Below are 13,817 nucleotides of genomic sequence, written 5' to 3'. Positions count from 1 at the left end.
TTCACTGATTGCCTTTATCTCTGACAAAAGTTTTGCGTGGCTTTCTTTGATGATAAGTTGCTGCTTTCTTGTCTCAGCATTGCATGCTTTGATCTGTCTGTCCCTCACTTCGTTGGCGATAGGACTTTCCTTATACACCTTCTCGTAGATGAGACGGATCTTCATTTTCTCATCGGCCAGCACTCTACTCTTTTTTTCTGTGTGTGTGGAATTTATTTTGTCGTAGACTTTTTGAAGATGGTTACTTGCAAAATTTGCGATGGATTCTATTTTAGAGTCAAGCATTTTCAGTTGTTTCTTCCCTTTTTCTATCTCTTGCTGTTTATCATCCAGTCTTCTCATCCTCTCGAAGATGACGTCTTCAATATCGTCTAGCCCACACGGTTTCTGGTGATATTTGGTCGCACATTTGTGACAAATGGGAACATCGTCCTTTTTACAGTAAAACGCGATTGGCTCATCGTGCATGACACATAACCATTTCATGTCATGACCTTTTCTTGCTCTCAGTTGAATCTGCTCTTCTCGAGGATACTTTGACGCCATGATGGGTAGTGTGTAGATTAAAGATGTTTCTGCAAGAAATGAATATGGATGCATGCATAATACATCATGAGACAAGCAAATAGTTATTATAACACCGCAACAATTAAGGGAGGGGGATTCGCATGCTATCTTAGTTATGTTTGTATAATTAGTTTTTACATACCAGCGGCTGTATTCTGAAAGCAATGCTATGTTTTATGTTATGACAAAATATGTTAAATGTTATAACAAACTTAAATTGCGCGGTACTAGCACTTACCATTGGTGCTTATGCTTGCACAGGTGTCTATTTATGTGTGCAAACGCAGACGCACACTTTGCACAGACATGAAACAATGGCTTGTCTTGAAATGTATGACCATTTACATCGTTTTACTAACGTCAAAGATAGCATCGTTCTCAAAATGCTAGTCCAGGATAAAATGCCTCTCTATTATCTTCAATTCTAAATTGTATAGATACATTTTATTTCCTTCTTCCTTTCCACCTTACCGAAAAACCCACTAATGCGACAATACATGTCGCGCAAGTGAAAAATGAATTATTAACAAATAAGATAAAACAAGCGAACAAATGTACAATCTCAATCAGGGGAAACAGTACCCCCACACTTTTTCAAGAACCCCTTAAGTTCCCCCTTTTTTACATAGGAAATGTGCCCTTTTACTTGAGATAAGCATATTGTTCCGGTTGTCTCATTTTCGCCAGCACAAACGTAGCTAGTTCGCCGCCACTACCAAACTAGAATGTTCCACTAAGTTGCAGGGTGTATATGCCATCGGGTATGATGTGTGAACCGAATGTGTGAAAATGGTGTGTTGGGGAGGGGAAGTGGGAGTGTTCATGTGTGTGGTAATTGTATGTGTGTCAACAATTAAAGACTAATACATGACAGATGGTTAATCATAAATCTACAATGACGAGTAAACTGTGTACATCACAGTCCACAGATAAATGTGCCTTGAACGTATATAGCAGACGGCAATCGGCGGATCAGACGACACTTGATAGTGATTTTGTATGTGAGATTGCTTTGCTAAATACAAAATACAAGAACCTTTTCCATATCTTTAAACTATCATTGATATCTGATAATTAAACAGTTAGTAAAATAAACCTACCAAACTACATAATGCAATGAAATACTTGACTAAAAGTACGGGAGTTTGATGTGGTGCACAATTGCACCCCTCTGTTAATAATCGAATAGTCCATGGTGTTCATGAATATTCATGATTTTGCTTACCTCGGCAAAATGCTTGCCAATACTAAATGGAAAAATTACGGTGAGGGATTGGCTGAAATGGATATAATGAACAAATCAGAACTGATCTATTATAGTTCATGCTTGTTATCCTTCGTGTGCTTGACTTATAACCTTACAATCGAGTGGCAAATTGCGTCCAAAGTTCGACTTGTTGCACATGTGTTATTTGGGCAATGGCGAGCTGGCGGTCTATTTTGACCAAATAACGGTGGGTAAACTTTCAAAAGTCAATGGGACATGATGGTTCCAATGAAAGACCTAGTGATAACGTACGTCGGGTGGTACGTCGGTACTCTGCCGGCACGTTGCACAGACATCCCAGTTTAGCTGTATAATAAGCTGCCATCGGGATTATTTCTACAAGGTACAAGGTACACCTCTATTGAACGCTTCTTTTAAAATATGATAGGTTCAGTTTTTCCTTCAACAAGTGCCCATTTTCCTTTGTAATAAGTGCTCCTTTTCAATATCACAACACAAGTGCCCCTATTCATTTCAGGTGAGTGCGCCCCTTTGCAGGTACAAGAAGTACCCCTTTACATATTTTAATTCGTATCAGGACAACCCCTCCCCCCCCCGGAGAATGATTCCCCAGAAGATTACCCCCTGACCAAAGACAATAACACGCCGAGAAATTACTCCAAGAAAGACCACCCCTCCCTCCTACCCCCCCCCCCCCTCCGCTCCGAGGAAAATTAAGTCCGAAAAATCATCCCCCAGGACAATTACTCTCCTCCTCCGAAGTACAACCAAAGACATCCAGTCCGAGAAAGAATACCCCTCCCTCTTCATCAACGGGGAATTTTACCCTTATAATAGGTTGCTTTTAATGAAAGCATACTTTTTCGGGGGGGGGGTATTAGTCCTTAGGGGATAATTTTCAGGGGTAATTTTCATGGAAGGGTAATTGTCATAGGGGGTATTTTGCGAGGGATAATTGTCCTAAGGGGCCATTGTCCTAGAGCCCTTATATTTGCCTCTTTTTAAATCTGAGGGGTGTCCCTTATATTTTGACAAGTGCCTCTAGATCTTTTCCTTTGCATGCCCCTTTTTATTATTATACTGCAAGTGCCCCTTTTCAATTTCGGTTAATGCCCTTATTCTAATTTGGTAGGTGTCCCTTTAACTTTGTACTAAGTGCCCCTTTTATTTGTGTGATAAGTGCCTCCTTTATTTCGACATATGCCCCTCATCCTTTCTAATGAGTGCAATTTTCCTTCTGATAATAGCCCAAGTTCCTTTGCAATAAGTGCCCCTTTTTTTCTCAAGAGGTCTTTTTTTCATCTCTGGTGAGACCGCTTATCAGGTAGGAGAATTGCCCGATTTTCACTTCTAATAATTCCCCTTTTATCTTTGACACGTGCTGCTTTTCTTTTCTAATAACTGTCCTTTTCCTTTTTGGGTAGGTGTCCCTTTTCCTGTCACCAAATTTGTGCTCCTAATTTGAAGCGACCAAATGTTTCTTTTTCTTTAAATTCTACCAAAGCTCGCTCGCTACACTCGCTCGCATATAAAGTTGGTATAAAAAATGTGTTTGTTTAAAAGTCTTTCCAGTCTTTCATGATTAGATTGCGCTTAAAAACCCACCAAGCAGTGTATTTATCCGGATAATACACGTAGATAGAAACTGCCGATTTCCTGGTATTAAACGCTTTTTTCCGGAAAACAAAATTAACCGGATAATTTCAGTATAACTATAAATAATAACTAATAAAAACACGCTGATTGTCGCTTACTTAATCTAGATCCACTTATCATTTTTATAAATATCTATAGCATACCTTATCTTAATTTCAACTTCGTATACTATGAAATGTACTGTATCGCCTTTTATTGCATGTCCGAATTATCTCTCATATTATAATGTGCATTTATTGTTGTTTTGATTGACATTATTATTGAACCATGTATGTTGTAAAGGGCCCTGATGAAAACCAGCTCATGCTGATCGGGCTACCCTTTTTAAAGATGTGAAATAAATAAAATAAAAATCATTTTATAGCTCTACTTTAAAGAGGGTCATATACAGCTCAACAGATAATTAATGACCGTCCCCCCCCCCCCTCCTCTCTATTTATCTCTCCCCCTTATTTCTATACACGCGCCTCTCTGTCACTGTCTCTCGGTCTCTTTCGGTAATGCCGTACAACTTTCTTCCTGTCATTTGAAACACAAACATGCCTCAAAAGACATATATATGCATAAGAATGCATGAACCAACTTACCAAATAGCATTCAAAAAATTGTCATGAAATACATTTAGATTCATCTCTGCACATTGATGTCGTCAATGGTCCTTATTAGAGAAACCGTCATCATAATCTATCTATCTATCTATCTATATTATAATTTGAGTAAGGAAATCTATTGAAATCTAAACACATTGGGGGGTGCTGCACGCCTCCAGCTGAAAAATGCCACGTGTCACTCTTCATGACTGCAGATTGTTCTAAAGGCTGGGATTTTTTAAATAAGTTGTTTACAATTTCGAAATGAAATATAAAAACGCAAAATAGTTCATTTAAGAGGATGGCAACGAATATCGGTACTTGCGCTGTGCAGCGGATATACCCTTTTCAAATTAAAATTGAGGATAATAAAACTAGCGGTACCTTCAGCATGTATAAAGGAATGGTTTCGCGGGAGAAAATATCTGTACTATTTCTCTACTAGGTCTATGAGATTTCGTCTCTGCAACTTTTTCACCAATAACTGAAATAAGTAACAAGTACCGTTGTGTTTGCTGGTGCCTTCATCTACGTGGAAAGCGAACAAAAAAAGCTGTGACTGCTTGCGCTGTATCTTGTATGTGGTCAATCTACTTTTTCGTTTCATGTGAAAATTACAGTTGTGGAAATAAGTGAAATTACTAAGATATTTTGATTTTCTGGGACAGGATAAGAGTTTGTTACATCTGTGGTGAATATATAAGCCTACACGAGTATACTGTATAAATACAATTTCATTACGTATGTAACGAACTAGAAATGAGTAAAATTAATTTACTGTTTTCAGAAAATCTTTCTATATAAGATCGTATTAGCCAAATTTCACACATTTCGGGGTCTATAATTATCTTCATAGCAATTTTAGGTTCTCAAAGGGCACTAGAAAAGTCATATATAAAAATAAAAGCAATAACCATGCACTCTGAAGGCATTTGCAGTCTGAAAACAGAACTCAACTATTCCTTTAAGAAATGAAATACACGCTAGGGGAATAATTTACGCTGATCATTGCAGTCAAACTATAGCGCGTCTCTGAAGTCGTCACAACTATTATAGACCTAAAAAAGAAGACAACCATTTCTTGTATAACTTCTTATTTTTGTGTCAATGATTGCAAGTATCAGAACGCATGTAAGATCCGTACTTACCAGTAATATTTAGGATTAGTCCGTTGTAACGAGGACCTTTCTTCTTTCAGCTAACGATGCAGTATAACAGTGTACATTTTGATTGTATGCAACTGAACCGACAGCAGAGGTGCATTGCGTATTGTGACATATCAGATATTTTCCAGGTCCGCAATGCCATGGATCGGTACACAAATAAAACAGTGTTTCAAAAGAGAACGCAATATATGAATGATCATATACTTGTTCAAAGTTTAGGCGCTGTGCGTAAGTGTTCTTTAGTACGGCGGTTAATGTGTTTAACCAAGCTTCAGGCCCACACTATACCATCTAGTGATGATCATAATGTAAAGTCCCAATCACACCACACTAGTTCTCACTACGTTCTGGAACCGTCCTAGAAAATCGTAAAACGGGTTGTGGTCAGGGTAGAATGTGTAAATAATATCTATAATACGATCCTAGTTCGTTCATAAACAGTCATCAATACGTTCATCTCGTCTGTACCCCCTCCACAGTCAGTTCATATCAACTTCAGATGGGGTAAATTTGCCATTTCCAGGCAGTCCAAGCCAGTCCGTAGTCAGTTTAAACCCGTTATTAACTAGTTCTACATTGCTCCTAATACGTCCAAACCCATTTTAACTAGTTTAGAGACAGTTCAGTTCTTCCTCATCTCGTTCTTAGAGCGTTGGAACGCGCTCCTCGAGCGTGTGCAATCACGTCCTGGCTCAAGGGTTATGAACCCCCAGCACGTTATTGCCATTCCTTATTTCCGTTTAACCACAACGCTTCAAGCTGTGCAGATCAAGACATTCAAGCCCCCCCCCCCCCCCTCCATTACACTGAACTAGTTCTCATGACGTTCCATAAAATGTTGCCAATTGGGCTTTAACTGTATGTGAACTGAGTGAACATAGTAGCAACTGTTTACGATCTGTTTAAAAACTTTATTGACGAGCTTGGACTGGTTTTTGGCGGGAAGGGTGCTCTATAACTTTAAGCCTGTTCAAAATTGTCCCCGTCCTGTAATTAGACGGAGTGCCAACGTATTTAAAACGAGATGGACGTACTACGAACGGAATAGCCGTACTTCGGTCCTACTTGGAATGTGTTACAACGTACTGTGGTCGAGCATCAATTGCTATCGGCCGTAGATATTTTAGACCGCACGGCCGCCGCGGCAAATGTGAACTAGGCATTACGCTTGCCGCTTAGTTTCGTTCTTTCAATTGTATGGCTGAGATCTGCCGTGATTTTTGTGCTTTTCAACACAGCGCGCTTTGTTGTCGCTGGTCTTAGCAAAACAAACTGTAGGGCGCTTTAGTAACGAGACGGAAGGCAAAGAGGACGGGAGAATTCACTCAACCAAGATCAAATAATGTTTGCAGTCCGAATTATTCCTATTGAAATACTATTATTCTTATCAGGTGAATGAAATAATTTGATTCGAGGCACTTCACAAAGACTTAGGCATTAAATTTGGTTACATTACGAAAATGGTCTACTGTACGGCGATACAACTCTTCCGTCGAGTTTAGGGAACGAACGTTATAATAGCTGAGAGCTGTCGTGAAAATCAACAAGACGGAGAAAATTTTGGTTCGCACATGCGCAGATTGATTATTTTGTTCGGTTTCTCTTGTATTTTCTTTCCGTCGTGTTTGCGGAGGCGCTCTATATACAGGTTACAAATGAAGACGGGAGCATAGTACGGGACGATCTCGGTTGAGTGAATTCTCCCGTCCTCTTTGCCTTCCGTCGCGTTGCTAGAGCGCCCTAATGAAGGAGTGAGCCGGCGGTCATCTCCAGTAACCATTTTGTCTGTCACAAGAGTATCAAACTTAATCACTGCCAATACACCATGCCTTTCCAACTATACCCATACTCCCTAACCACTTACAATGTAATGTGCCTTTAGATCTATACCCGTATCCCCTAACCTCATGCCTTCATAGCTTACCCGAGTATTATAACATACTGACAGAGTGTGAAAGCATATCATGCTCTATAATATAGAGGTCAAAGGTGATGATATTCTTTTCATCTACTCAATCTGATTCGAAAAAAAGTATAGTGTGCCTCGTGACTGCAAATATTAGTAAAGCATTAAACTTCTTGTCTGTCACAAGAGTATCAAACCACACCACTACCAATACACCATGCCTTTCTAACTATACACATACCTCCTAAGCACTAGTCACTACGTCATACCTTCATAGCTTACCCGAGTATTACAGCATGCTGATAGTGTGGGAAATCATGTCATGATGTTAATATGAAGGTCAAAGGTGATGATATTCTTTTCATCTACTCAATCTGATAATCTATTCAGACCAGCATGTCTCATTGTTCGCTTTCAGTCTAGGCACGCAATGGAACGTTATATAAACGTGTTTCTCACCTTCAAATGCAAGGGATGTACCCATGCCTACCCCTTATAGAATTCGGGCCTACGAGTGCACAAATAGAATGCAAGACATATACAAATCAGATATAATAGCATGACTACTAGTATATGCGAACGCATTTTCAGTGTCTCTGAAACTGTTTACAGAGCAATGAACTTGAAACCAAGTGTAGACGATTTGCTAATGCGAAGAGTTGTGTGATGTACAGTATATTAGATCTGTGTGCTTTTTAATATCTGTTTTCTTACATTACACTGAAAAAGCATTCTGATGCATATATGGAACACATGTATTCCAAACATAGAAGTTGTGTACTTGATAGACACTGTCTGATGTCTTTGCAAGTTTGACTTTTACGTTTACCTTTAACTCATCTTATCACCCCTGTTTCTTTCGTCTACTATTAAACTCATCCGACGGTTTGCCTTTTTTTCCTCAGAGAGAAGAGAGTTGTAGAGTGAGATAAAGAGATAGCGAGATTGTGAGTCAGAAAGAGAGCTAGAGAGAGAAATATTCAGCTTGGATAGGGCAGGTTGGATTGCTCCAAATAATATTCCTTAAATGCTCTATCTCACTGAGCGGCGAATGCTTGCGAACGTAGCAAATTTAGGGTTTCGCCAGGGTTCGTAAAAGTTTGCAAAAGGTTGCAAGAAAGTTCGCAAACAGTTTTCATTGCCGCAAAGAAATTGTGAACATGTTCAAAATTTCTTTGCGAATTTATTGTATCGCAAACAGTTGCAGACGTTTGCAAAACAGTCGTAAGCCTTTGCAAACGGTTGTAAGACGTTGTCGCTCTTTTTTGTTATTGTCGCTAAACGTCAATAAAAGTCACTGATTTTCGCCAACATTCGTCAGAAAAGTTGGCGAACCCAAATTCGCAACGTTCGCAATCATTCGCCGCTCAGCACTGAGCGGCGAATGCTTGCGAACGTAGCGAATTTGGGGTTTCGCAAGAGTTTGTAAAAGGTTGCAAGAAAGATCGCAAACAGTTTTCTTCGTTGTAAACAGTTTTTCTTGTCGCAAATAGATTCCCCGGACAAATTCATGGCGGGTACTTTTAAAATGTATTTTAATAATATTTGTATCAGTACTTAATTACTTTTCATAGTATTGATCAACCTCAACCTAACAGCGAGGGATGAGCCTCGTATTTCTTATTTATGGTGCACTCTCAATTGTATTACTCTACTTTTGGTCAGAAGATAATTACTATTGCGCTCTCTCTTTCAATTTCTCCATCCCCCCCCTCTCTCTCTCTCTTTCTCTCCCTCGCCCCATCTCACTCTCTCTCATTCTTTCTCTCTCTTTAATTTTCTCCCTCTCTCTCTCTCCCTCTCTTTTCAATGACTACCTTTTCTCCCATCCCTTCTCTCCGTCTTTTTTTCCGCGCCTAATAATATTTGTATCAGTACTTAATTACTTTTCATAGTATTGATCAACCTCAACCTAACAGCGAGGGATGAGCCTCGTATTTCTTATTTATGGTGCACTCTCAATTGTATTACTCTACTTTTGGTCAGAAGATAATTACTATTGCGCTCTCTCTTTCAATTTCTCCATCCCCCCCCTCTCTCTCTCTCTTTCTCTCCCTCGCCCCATCTCACTCTCTCTCATTCTTTCTCTCTCTTTAATTTTCTCCCTCTCTCTCTCCCTCTCTTTTCAATGACTACCTTTTCTCCCATCCCTTCTCTCCGTCTTTTTTTCCGCGCCTATCGGTTAGTCGGTTTAATATGCAATACATTTTTTCCCCCTCTCATTTACAACATAAATACGCATCAAAAGAAAAATATTGAAAAAGCATGCAATAACTTTTATTTTAACTCACCAACCTGATACGAAATAAAGACATAAACATTTTAATATCTAATATGCAAGGAAACATACAAAATGGAAAACAAATGAAAATAATACATAACTAGGCCTATGTATTTCATTTAAACAATTTTCGCCTTAAATACAAAGGGTGGTATTCTCGAAAGCGGCCTAAGTTAAATCAGTGGCCTAAACCTGGTTTAAACCATGGACTATCTTTTTTGCTATTCTCGAAGGTGGCCTAAAGATAAGCCAGGCTTAAATACGTCATAGTTCGGCCTAACTTTAGGCCGCTCAGAGGGCAGGTTTAAATACGTCATAGTTCGGCCTAACTTCGCGTGACGTCACTTTTTAGTTAAATCGACTGTCCGCGGAGAGTGAACGGTAAGTTTTGCATTTGAATTTCTATATTTGATAACAATTTACACTCTTTTGTATGGATAAGCGCTCATGAAAGTTACACCAGCTAATAAATTATTTTTGTTACTTTCATGTTGCTGTACTGGTGATAATCTAAAATGCTTTTAACTAAATAAATTTGGGGGAAACTTGGTAAATGTTCACAGTGTTCGCAGAGCAGTCCCATACGTGCAAATAATTGTCGGTTAACATTTTCATTTCCTGAGATTGAGCAATATTTCTTACCGGGTAATTTTTTTCTTGGCACTATTGTACTTTCGTACGCTTATACCACCTTAACATCACCTTAAAAATATCATTGCTAGACGTAGAAACTACTTTTATAGTGGATTTTCGAGACGCTGTTGCCTAAAAGTGGACTAGCAGTAGCACTAGGCCTAAATCTAGATCTAGCTGTCTCTTTCGTTCGTTAGCCTCTGATTTGGTCGGCTCCTCTCTTTCAGGAGCCGACCCTACCCAAATCAGAGGCTAACGAACGAAAGAGACAGAAATGTCGGTCTGGTATCACCTCTGCCTGAGCTGCAGTGCTAGTTGTGGCTGTTGGTGCGATCATTTCCTACAGGATGATGATGATTTTCATAACCACCCCCAAGAAAACATTTTTAAAAAATGTGAGGCCTACTAGACCTAGACCTCTAGCCGGCTCTAGACTAGATCTTAATTTCATCAATAAGAGTCTAGTCTAGACAGGTGTAATACAAATTGAAAGGAAATGGACAGAAGCTTCCTTTTTTGACATAGGTCTACATTTGCTGATAATGTTACAGTAGTTTAGGCTTATAGATCTAATACTTGTTAGTAAACTAGACGTCTACAGAGAAATTGTAATTTCTTATCAAATATCAACATATTTTTTCATCTTGATTTTCTGCTATTTCAGGTTCTTTTCAATTGATGCATGGGGATGGAGAAAAAAAGGCCTCTCCCAAGCTATGGTGTCCCGCCTTGTGAAGTCCATCTCAATAGCCATTGCCAGGAGATGGGAGCAATACATCACAATTCCTTCAGCAAGAGAGGCAGTCCTGCAGAGTGCAGACCCAACCTGAATTGTATAATTACTGCCATTTCCCTGGCGTTAATATGGTCGGTGCTATTGATTGCACCACATAGGCATCTACAAGCCAGTTGGCCCAACACCAGTTATTTCATGAACAGGAAAAAATAGATACTCCATTTTTCTTGGAAAGTCTGCTGGTGAGTAAAGCTGTAATTACGCCTAAATTTTGTAAACTAAATCATGTTTATACAATTTGTATTAAAAAGATCTGCTGAATTTATGAATCTGCAGATGTGTCTACAGGTACATTATGAAGTGATTTAAAATTGTTTTGTCTGATAAATGTAGGTGCAACCTACACTCAAACTTTTATTCATTTTACATGGGCACGAGCTAATATTTCAGCTCGATTGCCATGGCTACCAGTCATTCCTGACAGTGACAGCTTGGCCTAGACTTTTGGGCGGAACTATCTGAAAATAAGACACAAATAATCAACAGTTGATTAACTACTCTCAAATTTGGGTCAGAAGAAAATTCAAGCCTACCACTAACAATTCTTGAACAAATAAGACTTAGAGACCTACAGACTACAGTACAGTGCAGTAAATTTTACTTTTACTTTTTCCCCTTTCACGAAGCTCATTTTGGGAGATAACATACACAAAGACAATCTTTGGTCTAATGTTAGATTGAACTGAAATGGAAAAGTTGGGCTCTAACGATTTGGGCCTTGTAAAATCTCCATTCCAGGCTGCGTTTACATCTAGGTTAGGCGAACTGTCGGCTCGTTATCTAAGTAAGATGTAGACTTGATTTCAGGAAAGGGACTAACTTCGCTATAGACTTTAACTACTTAGGGCTTTCTTAGGCCATGACATGGCAAGTACAACTTGGTGCAAGCACATTTATGAGATAGTACTGCAAGAATGTGTATGTTTGTTCTTGACTTTAAAAGAGATACCGGTAGTCATTCTGTAAATCAATGATTACTAGTAACTGAGTGGGGAGGGGGTGCCTAGTCACTGCCTACATGAAAGGCGCCTTAATTTTTTTTTTAAAGTTAGAATATTATTGACACTATAACTAAGACCAATTATCAATGGAGTAGATCTTTGATATTTTAATGAGGTCTAAACCTTTTTATTTTTGTTTTAGGATGATGTTTTTCTTCAGTAAAATAAATGAAGGCAAATTCCCTGATAACTGAGACAAATTCAGAGAGAAGAAGGAGAACTACTGAGCTGCTGAATTTCTGACAGGTAGGCTGTACGAATAAGTTGTTGTTTGTATACCCAGGTACTTCAAGGATGGCATTTGTTCATTCACAATTTTCCATCAATACTTTCATGTAATTGATTGTGCACTCCACTTTTACCACAATGTACATGCAAGACCTTTTTAATGTTTAACAGAAATAGGTTTCAATGTGCTTCCTTTCATTCTTTTCTCTTTTCATTCAACAGACATACTTGCAAGGACTATGAAGTTCTACTTAGCCTCTTCAATAAACCAGACTCCATCTGCTGTAACTGTGACTGCATGGGGATCAAAACCTTTGTATTATAATCCTCATAACATGAAGCTATGGTAACAAACAAGCAACCATTGGTAAAAAGCCTGATATGTCCTTGTTGTGTGTGTGAACCACAAAGCAACCATCACTCTTAAGGATGTTTTTATGTACATCAAATGTTCATTGTTTCACTGGAAAAATTGTGATTTTGAATCATTTAAGAAATCATGTTTTATAATGTGTTTTATAATATAGTGCAAGTCATGATATAACAGATTCCCTGCAAAAGAAACACGGCTCAAAAGTAGACTGCTTTGTTTTAAAAAAAATGGGAAAAAGTAATGTAACAAATACATAACATTTAATTCTAATAGTTTCAAGTAGCATATTACGAGGCTATTGGAGCTTAATATTTGACCTTCAATTTTATAATCGTATTCATCTTGAATTACAATCTTTTCTGTTTTAAGAAAAATAAATGAATTGAACATAATTGTTGATATGTTATATACAACATTCCTTTCATATCTTTTGATTTTAAGTGTGCATACTGTTGGGTTCATTGAATTATACATGGAAAAAGTCATGAAATAGAACAGTGAGAGAACAGAGAGCGAGCGAGAGAGAGAGAGATAGAGTAAAAGAGAAAGGGAACCAAGTGAGAAAGAACAATTTAATGGTGAGAGAAATAAACAATGATGTGAGATAGTGTGTGTGTGAAAGAGAGAGAGAGAGAGAGAGAGATGAAGATAGGGAGAAAGAGTTTGTTTGTTTTTTTTTTGGGGGGGGTACAGTGCCCCTTTTTCAAATGCCCCTTTTTATATAGGAAAGTTCCCTTTTAACTTTGTAAGAAATGCCCCTTTTTCCATAGGAAAAGTGCCCCTTCCCCTTTTCACCTCTGATAAGTGCCCCTTTAATTTTGACACGCCCCCTTTTTCTTTGACAAGTTTCCATTTTCCTTTGCAATAAGTGCCCCTTTTCACTTTTGAGAAGTGCCCCTTCACCTCTGATAATTGCCCTATTTAAATTTGAGAGGTGCCCCTATTAACACAATTATCGGTGCCCCTTTTCCTTCAACAAATGCACATTTCCTTTATTATAAGTGCCTCTTTTTCATTCTCATAAGTGCCCCTATTAAAATATGTTCAATGCCCCTTTTCAGGTGTGATATGTGACCCTTTTCACCTCTGATAATTGTCCTTTTAACTACGATACAATTCCAGCAAGTGCCCTTTTTGTTATTGCTGCCCCCCGCTTTGGAAGTCGCTCCGCCGCCCCTGGATGTCATATTGCTCAAGTTGTCAAGGCGATGCATCCTCTCCACACTGCGCGCATCCATTGTCTTAGCCCATTGTCTTAGTGCATTGTGACGTCATATTGCTCAAGTTGTCGAGGTGATGCATCCTCTCCACACTGCGCGCATTCATTGTCTTAGTGCATTGTGACGTCGCAGCTTCGGTACTGAGCATGTGCAGAAACTGTAACCATGGTGA

The 13,817-nt window shown here is 38.8% G+C and overlaps 1 long non-coding RNA gene across 1 annotated transcript; it reads left to right on the top strand.

Annotated features, from left to right (window-relative positions):
• Positions 1 to 10,911: 10,911 nt before the first annotated feature.
• LOC115927171 lies at positions 10,912 to 12,616 on the top strand. Its single transcript, XR_004065469.1, has 3 exons — positions 10,912 to 11,005; positions 11,967 to 12,070; positions 12,275 to 12,616. It is a non-coding gene; the product is annotated as an uncharacterized LOC115927171 (long non-coding RNA).
• The last annotated feature ends 1,201 nt before the right edge of the window (positions 12,617 to 13,817 follow it).

The sequence above is a fragment of the Strongylocentrotus purpuratus genome, unplaced genomic scaffold (genome assembly GCF_000002235.5).
Source record: "Strongylocentrotus purpuratus isolate Spur 01 unplaced genomic scaffold, Spur_5.0 spur5_scaffold_20, whole genome shotgun sequence".
In the NCBI taxonomy this organism is placed as follows: domain Eukaryota; kingdom Metazoa; phylum Echinodermata; class Echinoidea; order Camarodonta; family Strongylocentrotidae; genus Strongylocentrotus; species Strongylocentrotus purpuratus.
The sequence above is the reverse complement of the archived record's forward strand: the minus strand, read 5'-3'. Positions and strand labels throughout refer to the sequence as shown.